The sequence below is a fragment of the Sceloporus occidentalis genome, unplaced genomic scaffold (genome assembly GCF_023333645.1).
Source record: "Sceloporus occidentalis isolate IW3139 unplaced genomic scaffold, rSceOcc1.0.p SCAF_2, whole genome shotgun sequence".
Lineage (NCBI taxonomy): Eukaryota > Metazoa > Chordata > Lepidosauria > Squamata > Phrynosomatidae > Sceloporus > Sceloporus occidentalis.
Window position 1 is genome coordinate 28960746 of NW_028316982.1, and position 17910 is coordinate 28978655.

At 40.6% G+C, this 17910-nt stretch overlaps 1 long non-coding RNA gene across 18 annotated transcripts in view; it reads left to right on the forward strand.

Moving 5' to 3' along the window:
* The window catches only part of LOC149318086 (uncharacterized), a 141147-nt gene that overhangs the window by 14582 nt on the left and 108655 nt on the right, over positions 1-17910 (forward strand). The window lies entirely within an intron of this gene.

Here is a 17910-nt window from a genome sequence, read left to right on the forward strand (position 1 = left end):
AACGTAGAAAAATGTAGGACAAAATCAAGGATGAAATGTAAGGCAAATTGTAGGACAAGATTTAGCCCAAAATGTAGGACATTTAAAAAATGGAGGACACAACCAACTAAAAGCAAAAAAATTAATATATTTTAAAAAACAACACATTAATATAAATCATTTTATCATAGAGATCTTGTTGCACCTCTGAGACACCTCTCTTTGCAAAACTTTGATCTACTTTGGAAAAGCGGTATATAAATAAACATTATTATTATTATTATTATTATTATTATTATTAAATGCATCTGAAAAAGCAGACTCTCTCATTTAATAATAATAATAATAATAATAATAATAATAATAATAATAATAATAGAATTAAGGGACATAAGGAGGCAGTGGTAGAGAAGGACCAGGATTTGATCTGTTGCTTGGACATAAAAATACCCCACTGGGCTAAATCACACTCTCTGAGCCTCAGGGGATGGCAATGGCAACCCCTCTCTTTGCAAAACCCTGGGGAAAGTCATTCTCTTTCAACCTCAGAGGATGCTATGCCAACCCCTACCTGAAGAAACCTTGCCAAACCCTTGGGAAACCCTTCCTTCCTTCTCCCTCCAGAGAGAGTCCTACCAGGCACTGCCTCTTTGCCTGCCTCCTCCACAGCTCCCTCTGTAGTCCCAGCATGGCTGAATGAAAAGTTCCTTCTCCTCTCTGCCTGGCCTATGGGGATGGAGGAGCTGGGAGCCTGGTGCAGCCTCTCCAACACAAACCGAGGCTGCATTGGAAGGGGAGGCTGAGACGGAGAGGCATGGACAGAAGTCCAGCTCTCCCTGGGACAGAATACCAAGGCTGGGCGGGACCTTCCCCAAGGTCAAAAAACCGGGCAGGTCCCACCTGGAGCCATTAAATGGCAAGCCTAACTGGAGGGAGGGTCCTTCTTCTTACTCTGATTAGGCCTGATGGAGCCCTTCTCTCCCTCTGGATGATGGTAGATGGATGGAGGGCCTTCTTCTTTCAGGCAAGGCCTGTTGAAGCTGGCTTGCCTTTCTCTCCCTCTGGATGATGGATGGAGGGAGGGCTTTCTTCTTTCAGTTGTGGAACACTTTCTGATCTCAATGAGAATTCCAAAGTATCACAAGTCCAATGTCCCTTGTCCAGAGGAGAGTGTAACTGTGCAATTATTTCCACTAATCCCTGGGCTGGCTGCCCCCATCCTCTCCACAATCTCATGGAGTTCATTTTAATTCTAACTCTTAACTCATTTTAATTCTAACTCAAGTGTTGGGAGGTATTGGCTCTAGAGTACTGGGATGGAATATTCTTGGTTCTGCACAGTTACACTCTCCTTTGGACAAAGGACATTGGACTTGAGATACTTTGGAATTCTCATTGAGATCAGAAAGTGTTCCAAAACTCACAATACAATTTAAAATGTGTGTGTGTGTGTATCTGAGAGCATGAAGGTTAAGAGTATTTTAGCATGCCACTTACATTTATTAACCCCCAAAATACTTATTTATTTATTCTGATTTGTCTCTTCTTCAATTTTCCCCTCATGACCTCATTTCTGATCTTTCTTCTTTGTCATTGACCTGCTTAGATATTTGCTGCATACTACATTCATTGGATTGTTGCCTAGATACTTTTTTATTAATTTTGACAGCCTGAAATGGCTCCAGGTTTCTGTCTCCTCTAATATCAGGGACTTGGGGGACCTACTGGATGTCAGTCAGTTGGGAACGTGTTTGTAGTGGCTCTACCTAAAGCACCAAGCAAGGTGTAAATGTCCTTGTGCACATTATTAATGGGCTGTTAAGTCCATAAAACGTGTCGCCAGAACACAAGTGCTCTATTTAAATAATTGAAATGTAATAACGCGACACAGCTGTCAGGCTGTATTTTCGGTTGACCTAAAGGCCTGGCTGAAAGGCGAGCATATGAGGTGATCCCTTTTCCTCTTTCATCTGTGGCCTCTGAGTTATGGAAGGCAACAAAACCAAACTGAAGTCAACCAGAGACAAAGAGGGAAATTAGTAAGAGGAGACTGAAATAAGGGCATTTTAAAATCAGCTTAAAAAGCGGGATGACAGAGAATAAGGACTGTCTCTGCCACATCAGGACAGTTGGAAGGTGTGAAATTATAATTTCAAAAATTGCATTTTTCTTTTTTTGCATTTCTGAAATCTCATTATAATGCACACTTTAAAAAAGGAAGAAAAGAAGCTGGGCCTACAAAACTAAAGCTTAGAAATCTACAGCTACCAGAATCCCTAATTACAATCTCATGGTGTGGGGGTTGGGGAATTTTAATTCCAAACCTGACTTTTCTAAATGACCTCGAACAGGCTTGGCTCATGATTGCATCCTTACAAGCCTTATCTCAGCACCTGTGTCTGCATTTACCAAGACTTAACAATACCATTTCTACTGTATAATCCATCAGTCCATCACACCTAATTCCCAACATTTTAATGTTGTTTATGCAACTCCTGACAGTTTATGACATTGTAACTGTCTAACAAGATGCCAATCATTAAATAAATATGGGTAGCTCACTCCCCCCACCCCCTGCAGAAGTAAAACTAACGTCCCATTCTCCCAACTTTGGCAACACATTTCCCAAGGAAACTTCTCAGAAATGTGTGCTGAATACAGTGTGAACTAGACATTTATTTACATATCTTTCAGGCCTAGAAATCCTACAAGCAGCACTAGCTCCCTTTATGGCTGGGATCAATATTCCTGATTATTATGCTATGTTGTTCCTAGAATTGGCTGCCCCTCCTTTCTGTATACACATGTGATAACTCTTAACATGGAGTGGTTGATAGAAAAGTGCAAATTTCTCTGATTCTATGAGTCTATGATTCTAAAAGAACAAGTTCTAGTTTAACTAGACAAACTCCTTTTTTTCTCCATTTAGTCAGAACATTGCTTTTTCTGTGCTAATGGTGCTTCGGACTGGTACACTAATATATGTATATCTGTCTATATCTTTATCTATATCTGGACATAGACACAAAATGCATTTCTATTCATAACTTTAACCATAGCTTGCCATTTAATCACATCTTTCCCAGCCTCATGGTAATGAAGTTGAAGCCCAGCCCAAGCTTTCCTGGATGTCAAGGGTTCCAACAAATAGACCGTTTCCCTATATTTGGTCCCTTGGTACAGGATTATAAAGCAACATTTTGAAGCATGGAAGGAATAAAGATAGTGACTCTTTGTAATACTTGGTCTTATACCCTGTAATGAACACATTCTTATTCATAGCCTTATCACACAAGAAAACAAAGTGTAAATGGAGCCAGAGAGTAGTGGTTTTCTCCATGCCTTATCACATGACATCATAGCGCTCAGTTCTCTTCCCGTGAGAGATTACTTTAATAGCGTATCTTTTGTTGAACACATGTTTCCACTAGAAAAAAGACACAGCATTACAACCAGCTCCCATGGAAAGAGAACTGAAGTGCTGCGATGTCATGCAGTAAGGCCCAGGGGAAGCAGTTATTGTCTAGCTCTATTTCCACTTTGTTTTCTTGCGTGATAAGGCTCTTAGCAGTAGGTTGCACTGTGTTCAATAGGGCTTACTGTATAAGCAGTGGACTTCTGAATGGAAGTGTATAGACAAATCCTAAGCATGATGTCATAAGTAAGTCCAGCTGTGTTCAATGGGATTTACTCCCTAGACAGTGGGCTTAAGATTGTACCCTACATGTACAAAACAGCAAATGAGCTTTGCAAGATTTACTAATAAATGCATTTGCTTCTCTCTCCCTTCTGCATGGAAAAAGCTTTATCTCAAAAAAAGAGTGGGAGAGAGTGAGCGAGTAGCTGTCTTAGAGAGAGAGAGAGAGAGAGAGAGAGAGAGAGAGAGAGAGAGAGAGAGTGTCTCAAAACAGAGTGGTTGCTTGAAGAGCCTCTGAGACTATAAGAATTAGCAGTAGGATCACAACCGAAAACCTAAACATAAAAGCACTTCTTCATGGGAATGCTTCCACTCCACCATATCAAAGAATTTTATTCTAAGGAAAGTCCAAGTAGGACTTGAGATTTGGAAGGAACTGTTCCCGTCAATTATAAGAACAGTGGTACTGCTTTGTAATGACTCCTCAGGGACTCTCAAGTCAATTGAGCATGGCAATGTTCTTTTAGTGTAATACCATCAATATGTACCACTGACCTTGCTGGTAGGAATAGGTTCTCCAGAGTTGTTGTGTGAAGGACATGGAGTAAGAAATGCAGGCCCTTCTTTAGTAGCAGTAGTATGATTCTTGTGATTTCTCATGAAAACTCCCCTCACTTTCCTGCTTTTAAAAAACAAAATGAAACAAGACACATTGCTTATTTTGGGACCTTATCACACGTGGGGGGGGGGGGGTTTGCAGCTCAGATCCAGAGTCACTCCTGTCTAGCAATGTGAATTAAGGTTAAAACGTGATGCTTTACCACACCTGGTTGCCTTTCTGTTGCCCTTCCGAATTGAGGGGGAAGCAAAGTCAGTTCTATTCCAAGCAAGTCACGTGATGCAGATTCAAACAAAGCAGAGTAAGTGCACATTGTATTACCACACAGGAGGGTTCAACAATTCGAATCTTCACCCTACTGCTCATTCAGTCTTTCTTTTTTATCCTTATTGGGAAGAATAACTTTCTCTCTCTTTCTCTCAATACTGTGTGAAAAGTCTGGTAGCTCTTAAGAGGAAAGCACAACATTGCATTGCTTGGACACCCCATGGAGGAATAAATATCCTAGGCTTGTCTCCAGCTTTGTTCCTAAGGAAGACAAATACATCTTCTACCCTTTTGATTAAAGGTGATACAGGCTTTAGATAGATTTTAATCAATTAAAATGAACTATATCTTTGAATGGGTATCCTCAGAGTACACACCTTTGGAGTCGCTTTTAGTGTGTTTATTAAGTTTCAGGTGCTTAATATGAGAGCCAGCATGATGCAGTGGTTTGAATGTTGGACTATGACTCTGGAGACCAGGGTTCAATTCCCCACTTGGCCATGGAACCCACTAGGTGATCGTGGGCAACTCACATGTTCTCAGCCTCAGGGGAAGGCAATGGCAGACGCACCTTCTCTATACAAATCTGCCAAGAAAATTCCATGATAGGTTTGTCTTAGGGTCACCATACTTCTGAACAACTTGAAGGCACAACAACAAGTCTAATATATATGGTGTTGTAGCTATGGCAGAGACTGATATCCTGACATTCTTTCTCAGATATTATTATAGGTGTGACATTGCTAAAAGGGGCATACTGTTGCATCCCTCTTCTCGGAAAGTGCCTCTTTCAAGGCTCTCCTCAAAAGAAAATGTGCCATTTAGAGAGTTCTCCTTGAGGGATTTATAATAGTAGAAGCTAGCATGAAGAACTAGGGTGAAAGGTCCACAGAACAAGATACACAAAAATATCAAGTGTAAGTGTGATGGAAGACATGGTCTATGGGGAGTTTACATTTTCTTTCTCATATGGAAGTGATATGTTGAGCAACAATATTCTGATGGATGAAGTGGTTTTAGAACTGAGTACATTAATTTCCTTTGCAAAGTAGCCTCTGTAATCCAGAGTAAAGCCAGCTAATTCTTCATTTCATATATTTATATGTAAGGTACTTCCCTTCCCTATATAGATGGGTCACTATTTCTACCCAACACACTTTTATTAAAAGAAACAATCATGGAAGTATAAAATGGATTTTTCATCTAATGGTAACATTTTTCTTGGGTTGGGTGGGAAGCATGACCACAAAAAGCTATTATTTGATTTATAAACATTGCTCAGCTCACAGATTGTTTCCACATTGCTTTAAATGTACAATTATTGTTAATGTATGGGGAAATTCACTGGTTTCTGCAAGCTGTCAATGGAATGTTTTTACTGAATGCTCCTCTGCCTTTGTCAACTGCAGGACAAGAGTTATCAGGATTGGATTTTCCAATTACTTTGTGAGTGCTGAACTCAAGAGAAAGCTGCATTTAACATACCTGATGCTGGCCACTTGAAAAATTGTAGATTGAATATATGGCACACCAGTGGCACAGCTCTGTATCCCAGATGTTTGGGATGCCAGCTTTTGAACCAGGCCCTTTGCCTTTCTCTCCCTTTGCAGCTGAATTATCTGCAGTTTCTGGGAGGCAGAAATGTGTACCATAAAAAAGTCACCTGCTGATTCATGATTACTGTCTATTTGGGGGATAATATGTGGCATGATAGTTTTTGGGCTGCAGCTCCCATCACCCACAGCTGACACAGTCTGATGGGATATGCAGGCTGACAATATCTGAAAGACCACATGTTCTTCATCCCTGCTGCATGTGTCAAAGTGAAGTAAATGACACAGAAGCTGATAAAGCTGGACCCAAGCCCACACAACTGGCCATTTAGCAACCCTAGAAGCCCCAGAATCATCTAGGATTTTGCCATCATCTCATAGATATTCACCCTCACTATTCCAGTTCCATTTTTATATATACATGCAATATTTCTACACCATCCTAAATATTAAAAGCACAGTATCACAATACAATACCCTGCAACAGTCTCAAGAAACCTTCCCACATAGCAAGACCCAGCCTGCCTCATTTATTTTAGAAATTGTGGTCATAGCCCTATTGGTAAACCCTTTTTGTGCCAGCATAAATACCTTTACAAGTTTTGCACAAGAAGGTACTGTGTTCTCCTTCTTCACTGGCAAATGCCAACAAGACAGGGACCTGGAAGCATACCCTCCAAATATGCCAATTTGTGAGGGATTTGCATATGGATATCCTCTGTAATTCCACTTTTACAGCTGTTTTTAAAGTGTCCCAATTTCTCTCTCGTCCTGTTGCTTCCCCCTTTGATTTCAGCTTACTTCAATTTCTACAAGGTATATTCAAAGTGCAAAAATAGTTTGCACTCAGTTAACTCAGCAGGGAGAAATGAAAGGAACGAGTAGAATCTTGTCCGTTCCTGTTGTTGTTAACTGCTCTCAAGTAAACTTTGCCTTATGAGAATCCCATGAAAGCGAGACCTCCAGGTCACCCTACAACCCTGCTCAGCCCTTGCAGATTCAGGGCTGTGGCTTCCTTGACTGAGTCTATCTGTCTGAAAAGCGGTCTTCCTCTTTTCCTGGTGCCTTCTATCTTACCAAGCATTGTTTCTAGTGAGTTATGTCTTCTCATGATATGGCCAAAATATGACAGATTCAGCTTAGTCATCTTAAGTGGCATGATTTGGTCTAGGACTTGATTTGGTCTAGGGCCTGTAGACTCAGGCAAAAGCAAAATGGTGTAGCCTCTCCTCACTTGTGTGTTCTTTCTCATTAATAACTTTTGCCATCTTCACCAGACTCTGATGTTACTTGGCCATGTGTGTCCTGATTTTCATCTGGAAAATGTTGGAGACTATGGGAAATCCATTCCAGAGCCTGGAAGTGTTCTTGGGCTACAACTGTAAGCCATTCAATTTGTCCAGTCTCTGAGTCTTAAGATCAGCTTTGATTTCTTTCATTAGGAAGTAGCAGCAAAGGCTAAAAAACTCTCTTTGTAGAATTCTCAAAATGTGATTCTGGCAGTTCAGCTATTATTATTATTATTATTATTATTATCATTATCATTATCATTATCATTATTATTTGTGCTTATTTTTTGTGAGTAAAACATATTATAGCCATACAATGGGTATTGCTCTTAAATACATAAAATGCCTTTAATATTCATTTCTATGTGAACAATATATACTCACGGTTATACATGAAATATAAATGCCACCTGAAAACAAGTACTTTGCCCAGACTTTGCAGTCAATAACAATTAATCCAAATAGGTGAGTCAGCATCTTCAGCAGAGTTTAGAAGCTAATTTTACACTTAAAGGTAAAGGTAGTCCCTTGACATGAATGTCTAGTCATAACTGACTGAAGGGGGTGGTGCTCATCTCCATTACTAAGCTGAAGAGCCAGCCTTGTCTGAAGATGAATCTGGTGGTCATGTGGCCAGCATGACTGCCCCAAATGCTGTTACCTTGCCACCTAAGTGTTAATATTCAGTTAATATTCAAAGAGTTAATATTTAGTTTGACAGGTCTAAAATTTAGTTCAACGTTTAAAAAGATGCAGTCACGAAACTGTTTGCCCTGGAATGGCCCATTAAACCATGAGCACTGCTAAGCTCTGAGGTTCATGACCAAGGAATGTTTTTCTTGTCTAGGGCAAATTCCAGGTCACTTAATAATATCTGCAGATATTAGCACTGGAAGATAAAGCCAGCATGGTGTAGTGGTTTGAGCATTGGACTATGACTCTAGACATGAGTGTTCTGGCCATGGAAATACACTGGGTGAGTCACACATTCTCAGCCCCAGAAAACCCTGTGATATGTTCACTTTAGGGTCACCATAAGTCAGAAACAATTTGAAGGCACGCAACAACAATAACAATATTAGCAGAGCAACATGTGTTCCATGCACAATACCTCTACATTCTGCTTAAAAACAATGGTGGAATTGTTTGTAAGTCTAGCCTGTGATGACTTTCCAGTATCAGTGTTTCTCACAGACCACAACATTACCTGGAGGCATCAGGGAAACTCTGGTGGATTTGCAACCCAAGGTTTTATTATTAGAATGCTTTATGTAACATGTTGTTGTTGTTGTTGTTGTTGTTGTTGTGTGTCTTCAAGTCATTTTTGACCTATGGCAACCCTAAGGCGAATCTATCATGAGGTTTTCTGGAGCTGAGAGGGTGTGACTTGCCCAAGGTCACCCAGTGGGTTTCCATGGCTGAACAGGGATTTGAAACCTGGTCTCCAGGGTCATAATCCACTATCTCTCTCAATATTTAGGGTTTTTTTTCTTTTTTGCAATTCCAGACCTATTTTGAAGAATGTCTTTGCTGGTTATTGACAAAAGCTGGAAATCTATAGGGAAAAATACTTGATTTTCCAAAGCTTAAAACATGACATTATTGGATTTTACCTCCTAGATCCCCTAGCCAGAATGTCAAGGGATTCTGGGAGTTGTGGTTCAAAAAATAATTTCCCAAACTCTACTGTTCTGATAGTAGTGAATGCAAATAAACTCCCTCAGCTTATCTACTGGGTAGCATTTTAAAAGAAAAAGAAAAACCAACAACTTAAAATGGCCACAGAATGAAACAGGTGAGGTTGGCCCTCTTTAAAATCAATCATTTCCTTTCATTCTGCCTTTCATACCCACTTCTCCTTTTGAAACTTTGCCCCTCCCTAAAAGACAAATATCTGAGGCAAGCTTTAAAGATCTTTTTTTCAGCTCTGCAGCTGGCCTTTTGAGTTCAAATGTGTTCAGTGTAATCAAATGCCTTTTTATTCTAAATTGTTCTTCAACTTTTGCTGCTATTGAGACATTCAGATCTCTGAAAATGTCTCCAGCTGTAAACATAGATCCTGCCCCACACCTTGGTGCCTTGAGTCAATATGGTTTTATTGCTTGCACAAGCAATAAGACATTTTGACAAGCATCTGCTACCTACATTGCTGAGAAGAGTGTGGGATGCATGGCATGTCTTTCCTTGGACTACAGCCAATATGGGTGCATGGAGGGAGGGAGGTATGTGCCTTCAGGTTGCCTGTTGACTTATGGTGACCCCATGAATTTCATAGGGTTTAGTCAGGCAAGGAATGCTCGCAGGTGGTTTTGCCATAGACCTCCAAAATCTTTTTTTTCTTCTTTGATATGTTTATAGCTCCATGATGTCATCCTCTCTTTATAAAGACTCTCAGCTAGTTGACATTTGAAATGGTCATAAGTGACATATTCCTTGGAATTAGAAGACTTGACACTGACCTACATAGATTTTTAAAGCATCACATTGAAAGATAACCAAAGAGAACCAGTTTGGTAGCTGACATGGGCCTTCAAGCCCCAGGCAAACCTATCATGGGATTTCCTTGAGACGATTTCTTGTTCTCTTATCTTCATTGTGAGTTGAGAGAGTGTGACTTGGTCAAGGTCACCCAATGGGTTTCCACAGCAGAGTGAAAATTTGAACCCTGCTCTTCTAGAATCCTATTACAACACTCAAATCACTACACTACACTGCTCTCAAGAATTACCCACTTCTATCTCTAGTTTTGTAATAGGTGCTAGATTTCAATTTACACATCTAGCATATTAGTAAGACCAGAGCTTTGTAAAATTTACTCTTTGCATCATGTTTATTGGAATCTTCCTGTGTCCATGTTGACTGAGAATCCTGAAAACTATAGCCCCCAAACTGGATTTTTCTTGAGTCCTTTTTAGATGAAATATTTTTGGTATCCACAGATGGAAATCACTTGCTGATCTTTACATCCTGCAGGGAAATGACTGGCCCTCCAGATTTTGGACTGCATCCCCCATCAGCCCTAGGCAGTAGATAACACTGTTTCAGAGAGAAAGGGAACAAAAGAAGTAAGAATGTCTTGCTGCTAAGAGCTGTTCACTATTGGAATAGATTGCTGGTATATGTGTGCTCTCCTTTGGAGGTCATGAGTGCTGTATTTGACTTTGCCTACATGGCAGGGGTCTAGACTGCATGACCTTTGTAGCCCATTACGATGCTAAGATTCTATGATTCTGTGATAAGGAGCTGCAATTCAGCTACTGCTGGAAAGCCAGAAGTTGCCCACCCTGGATTCACAATCTGTATATTTTTGTTGTGTGCCTTCAAACTGTTTCTGATTTATGGAGACCCTAAGGTGAACTCATCACATGTGGCTGAGAGTGTGTGACTCATCCAAGGTCACCTAGTAGGTTTCCATGGCCAAGCAGGAAGTTGACCCCTAATCTTGGGGTCATCATCCAATGCTCAAACCACCACACCACTGTGGCTCACAAGCTGTATATGCCACCTAACAATGTTAATAGCACATAACAATGTGTGTGTGTGTGTGTGTGTGTGTGTGTGTGTGTGTGTGTGTGTATATAGAGAGAGAGTAGCACACACTAAAATTAGTATAAAGTACTAAAGCAACACATTAAAATTCACACCGTTATTAAAAAGTCTGCCATAGTCAGATCTAACGTTTTGTAGATTAAAAATCACAAATCTAAGAAGCCCGGGGAATTTTTATAAAAATATTTCTCTTTCCCCCCCTTAACACTTAAAAGGGAATACAGAAGGTTCTTTAAAGAGGACACTAGCCAAACAGTGCTTTTCCCAGTTGTCACCCGGCACACCTCAGTTGGCAAGGGCAGTTCCAGAGACAATCTTGACCACTTAACACAATACTTTTACTTTCTCAAGCATGTTCTGGTATTCACTGCCAGAAAGTGAAACAAGTGGAGCCCTCATATCTCCAGATTAAATGGGGAACACATGTTGAATGCTAATATTTTTCAGTTTATGTTCCCTACATTGGTTTCATAATTTGAGCAAGAACCCACCAACATTTCTTTTGCCTTAGGTGTCATGTGGGAAAGTTTAATAGACACATAACTACCCTGAGCATCATATAGTTATGTAGACTTGGGCATAAGCATGTCACTGGAAAGTACTGTGGCAGAACAAAAGCAAGATGACTCAGGAGCCTTTAGTTTGCTACTTTGAGGCACTCCTAGAAAGGTATGAAAAAGCACCTGAGGTTAAGAGATCTTTGAAAAGTTACCGTTTGGGCAACAACCCCCCTACTGGTGAGGATTCTGGGAATTGTGATCCAAAAAGTAACTTTCCTAAACTTTGCTTCAGAGTACCTCTTAAGGCAGCACTTCTCTAATGTAGCAAAACAACAGCCCCCCCCCACACAATGTACAAAAAAAAAACATATTATTCAATCACTTTATTTATATCCTACCTTTCCCTCAAGAGTGGAACTCAAGGTGGCTTACCAAATAAAGAAAGATAAAACTAAAACCATAGTATTGCATTTGCTTGGTATACCAAGCCAAAGGTCTACAGAACACTTACAGAACACTTACAAACCACCACTTGGAGTAGAGCTCCCTCAAGGTATCCCAACAAACAGGCTTAAGAAGAAGAAGGCAGATTTGCTATTGTAGCCAAGAATTTGAAACCAAAAATTAACCAAGTCATGAAATAAAGCACCAACAAGGCAAACTGCAAACAAGTTGATCATCAACATTTATATTATTTAAAACCTATACTCACTGATCACGTAGAATGCTGATAGCCCCACTCTTCCGTGGGTAGCCATGTTGGTTGGAGGATTCTCGGTTTGTAGTCTAAAAAAGGAACATTTCAAAGCTCTTGGTTGTGGCTCCATGGCTTGGGAGAATTGAAGAATATGTTGAAGTCTTATTATTATTAGCATCTAGAGTGTGATGGGGGAGATTGCTTCTGTTGTTAAGAATAAAAAGTAGAGAGAATTCTCAGCCAGCAAGGCATAATGCTGTGTTAGACACAGACTGCTGCCATATTGCAGAATTAATGCAGTCTGACACTGCTTTAACTGTCATGGTTCCATCCTATGGAAATCTGGAATTTGTAGTTTGTTGTGGTACCAGAGCTCTCTGACAGAGAAAGCTAAATATCTCACAGTACTACAAATCACAGAATTCCATAGCATTGAACCAAGGCAGTTCAAGCTGCTTTATTTTTGCAGTTTAGATGCAGCCTAGGACTCTGGGAAACTCGAGTGTGAACCTCTGCTCAGCTATGGAAACCCACTGTGTGACCTTGGGCAAGTCACCCTCTCTCATCCTCAGAGAAAGTCAATGGTAAAACTGACCTGAAGAAATCTTACCAAATAAAAACCATCAAAGGGTCACCTTAATTTGGAGTCAACTCGAAGGCACATAATAACATTTGCAAGGGCAGATGCCTGATTAGTAAAAATATATTCAGCATCAAAGAAGACAACACTGTTGGAGTCAGTCTCCAGCAGAATAGAGGACTGGAGGGTGAGTGAGCCTTGACCAAAACAGAGTTCCCCAATCTTGCTGACTCAGAGCAAGGCTTTGCAGAAAACTCTAGCCTCACTTTGGCATGTGAAACAATTTGTGTTAATAGCCCAGGACGCTATGATCTTCAGGCTGATGAAGTCCAGAACTAGGTGTCTTTGGATAGGTTGTGCCGTATTACTAACCCTTAGGGGTCAAGAGGTTTGGGAGCCTATGAAAAAGCATTTTGTCCTATGACAGGTACAGCTTGTTCACTAGTAACACGGGGTCATCATTCTGAGACTTGTGTTACAGTCAGTCATTTTCCCTTAAGTTTTTTTTTTTAAAAAAATAAAGCTCCTCGTGAAATTTTTTAACCCCTTGGTTCTACTGCACTATATTAAATATCAAATTAATCTTTTATGGTTGCTGACTTACTTTAAACATTGGATAAAAAGTGTCCAAACAATATAAGTTCCCATACACATTGCTCTCCTTTTTATTTCTGTTTTAATAATCAGGACAATTTGGTTATTTCCCTTGTACATTGCAGTGTTAAGAACTCTGTGTAACTCTTTGATAACGGAGTCTTTGCTGGCTAGCGGGTACAGAGAGAGCTTCCATTTATTCATTGGGAACGCAGGGTCATTTATAGCCCGGCAGAGTATTATATTCATGAGAAATTCAGGGTTCCGGATGAAAAGCTCTTCAGACTGGAATGTTTGTCATCTTATTTGTGTTCAGTGGACAGAAGACTTTCTTGGAGCCAGGCAAACATAATGCACTGTAAAGGCTTAGTCACTAAGCCTCAGTGTCTTGTTGGAAACTGTTCATCATCCAGGGAGGAGTTCACTCAGCACAATGTCAGGGGCTCAGGTTGTCCCTTGCACAAATTATATCTCCAGCACTCAAACCTTCCACACAAAAAGCCTCTTGCAGAAAGCCTTTTGAGAATGGCTGCAAAAAAGATGGTTGATTGAGGGGGGGGGGGGGGACTCAATAACTTGTATAGTGCTTCAGAGAACAAGTTACTAGATAGCAATAACTAATATTTGCTTTGCAGTCTGTATAAAGAAGGAATAATTTGCCCCCCCCCCCCGCCAAAAAAAAATCCCATCTCCTTGCAGTAAGCCAAAGTAGAAAACAGCAAAACATCAAGGCCACTTTTGAGGAAAAATCGACACTCTTTTGCATTGCATAATTGCTCTGCTGGGGGAGGGGGTAATAAGAGGGCTGGCTCCACACCTTTAACTGTAGTATTATCACCTTAAGATGGGCTAAAATAAATTAAGAAGGGGGATTTAAATACTACTTTTTGTACTACAACTCCCTGGATCTTCCAGTCATCATGACCACTGGTCCAAATCCTGTTGTGGCTTCAGGCATGTGAAAATAACTCTGCTGATAGTTGAAGCTTTTAGATATTTCTGTACGGCAGTATCTGCTGTCTTCTTATACAAGCAGTTCCTTATCCATCAGCAACACATCCTGGAGCTGTCCCAACTACCAGCCTCCCTGCCATTGCCTGAAACCCTCTGTTCCAATGCAGGATAGCTGTTTGCATGCTCATCCTGCTGTGCCACCTGGCGCAGCCATAGTAGCAATGAATCACTCATTCTGAGGTTAGAAGAAGGTGCCCAACTTCAATCCCATGGCTGGGCATCTTCTTCTGACCTCCAAGCAAGCAACTTGCTCTTGCGGCAACTCTGGCAGGCAGGACAGCAGGACACACTTTAAACAGCTGCCCAGCATCAGAACAGAGGGCTCCAGATCTTCCAGAAAGATCCAGAGCAACTTGTAAGTTTTTAAAATATGTCATAAGAGGGTTCTACCTGGGGTATGGTACTGAATAGGCCAAACATCATCTAGATTGTTCATGCCAAGCTCAAGGATTGGGGCATGTGTCATCTGGACTCCCCACTGAGAGGACAGAGAGAGGTCATTTTATTTGACCCATGCAAACAGGTCCACAGTGGACTGGCTTCAAAGTTGGCCCACCTTTCAGACACAGCTCCATCCATCCCCAACTTGGAATAACCACTAGAATGGACCCCACAATGTCACCTGGAATGTCCCCGCTGCATAAGTAAGCTGGCAGAGCCTTATAGTCCACTGGTACAGGATCATGGTTAAAATGTTTAGCTTTTCCAAGCTGTCCTGAAACTAGTAACAAGTTAGGCTAGATAGCTGTCGGGGGAGGCTTCAGCCTGGTGACATTGTGACCCTGGAAGGTAATGACTCCATTATTTTGAAACTCAATGGCTTTTAAAAGCACCTAAGTAAAGACTGCTGCAGATGTGCTTGTATTCTAGGCAACCACAGGGTGACCATGTGTGCCTAACTCACAAAGGTCATGCCCATTTTTGAAGAAATGCCCAATGCAAGTCTAGAACTATAACTGGGAGGACAGTGACCTTGAAGCTTCTCATCCCCAATTAGCAACCAGACAACAGACTGAGTAGCGATAGTCTGCCCACAGGGATGAGATGTACTGGTTTTCTGCTTAAGTTAGATTTGTAATTATTTATTGATAAGTAAGCTTCACTTATGGTGGCTGTATGAATGGAAAACTTCCAAGGGCCATGGTCATCAACAGCCCTGCTCAGGTCTTGCAAAGTCAGAGTTGTGGCTTTCTTTATGGACCAATCCATGGTAATGTGGTTTTCCTCTTTTTCTACTGCCTTCCACTTTCTCCAGCATGATCATCCTTTCCCATGAGTTATGTCATCTCATCATGTGTCCAAAATACAATAGCCTCCATTTACTCATTTTGGTTTCCAGGGTAAAATCAGGCTTAATGGCCCTTGGACCCATTTATTTGTCTTTTTGACAGTCCATGGTATCTGCAGAATTCTCCTCCAGCAGCACATTTCAAACAAATAAATATTCTGTCTTAACCATCACCTTTCTTCACTGTACAGCTTTCACACTCATATATAGCAATTGGAAATTCTGTAATATGGATGGTTCTGACATTGGTAATATATCTTTACACCTGAGGATTTTATGTTGTTCCTTTGCAGACAAAACCATTACATGTACAGACGTACCACTTAATTTCAGTTTCTAAATGTACATTTATACATATAAAGCATCACTTGCAATGTTCCGCCAAGCTGTCTTCTCTTTTGCCCTGTTCTTTGTTGGTGCATATTTTTCTTTCTTTTTCTTTGGGTGATGCACAAGTGTCCATAGAGTAGATGCTTTTTCTGTATATGTGATATGTATGGAATATTCCTCAGCTATATCTTCTTTGTTCCTGCCTTATCATTTTCTTCAAGTTCCAATTCTCTTTGTAGGGCCATCAAATTTATTTTGAAACACCACTATGCAGCAAGACCTCAATTCAAAAAGATCTCCATGCAGACTTTCTTCCTAATGTTATGGAAAATGCATCAGTCTAGAACTTAGGCAAGAACTTTACTGTCTCCACCAAACAATTACATAACACTATTGATTCCTCAGATACCACTAAATCCAGGGCCACCTAGTGATGACATTTTGCAATGCCACCACCCCCAAAACTACTGCGTGCTGATTACTGCCATGCATTAACTGCAAGAAGGAAGCTGCTAACCTAAACTTACTTTTGGTAAATATTATATAAAGAATTTTTCTACAGAGAGATGAACTACATGATAATATAGCACTGTATTAAATGTTAGACAGAATCATCACTGTAATTCCTACTACTTTCAGCTGATTGTACATCTTAGAGTCGCCATAAGTTGGAAATGACTTGAAGGGAAACAACACACACACACACACACACACACACACACACACTGCTGCAGTATTGCTAGTGGGCTAGGGATGGCCCTCTCATTTTGAAAAGTGAGGTAGCTGCTGTAAATTTTAAACAACGACTTTTAAACATTGATTGTTTTAATACATATGTGTTTTGTTTGTTCTTTTAAATTGACGTATGCTTTAACTGAAGTTGTGTTTTTAATAGTGTATATTTGTTGGTCTGTTGTTGCTCCCTGCCTCAATCCATGGGGAGAGGTGGAAAATACATACATATGTACATATGTACATACATACATATATATTATTATTATTAATCAGATACTCGAAGGCAGGGAGCGACAGCAAGTGGTTGGAACCCAGAGCTTAGTGTTAGTCAATTGTCCTTGGCAGTGGTTCCATTGCCAAAACCAAAATAAGATTCAGCCAAGCCAGGTGGCATCTGTATGTAGAATGAGATATGCTGGGGCCTTATCCTTTGTCAACATGTTGTCTTGGTGCACTTGAGTAAAGGTCTTTAGTGTGGTAGCAATCTAATAGTAAGGTAATATAGTTATACCACCACAATACATTATTTGATGAAACATTTGTGCAGGATGCAGACATACATTAACAAAGCTTCTGACAATGTAGCTCCTTTTTACAAAGTCTTTTTATGTCCCTTTTTCTCCTTGGTTGGCTGCATCCACACTTTAGAATTAATGCACTTTGACACCACTTTATCTCCCATGGCTCAATGCTATGGGATTCTGGGATTTGTAGTGTTTTGAGACATTTAGCCTTCTGTATCAGAAAGCTCAGGAGCCTCAACAAACTGCAGTTCCCAGAATTCCATAACATTCAACCATGCCAGTTAAAGCAGTGTCAAACTGGATTATTTCTGCAGTACAGATGCAGCTATTGTCTACATAGAATGTAGGATTTTTTAGCAGCCTCAGTATGGGGAGGATGGGGAAGAAGACTGGAGAAACACCGACTTTTGGTGTAGGGTTGCAGCAGCTTATCAACAGTAAACAATGCAATAAACAAAGCTTAAGGAGCCCTAGTGGCGCAGTGGTTAAATGACAGTACTGCAGCCACAACGTTGTAAGTTTGATCCTAGAGAAGGGCTCCAAGGTCCACTCAGCCTTCCATCCTTTTGTAGGTTGGTAAAATGAGTACAAAGCTTGTTGGGGACAATTAGCTTACACATTGTCAACTGCTTAGGGTGTGCTAGTTCATTGATAAATGGTATAGAAATGTACTTGCTATTGCAATTGCTATTGGTATTGATGCAGGAAAGACCAGGATTCTACTCTACTGCATCCCACTGTAGCTGTGTGGGTCT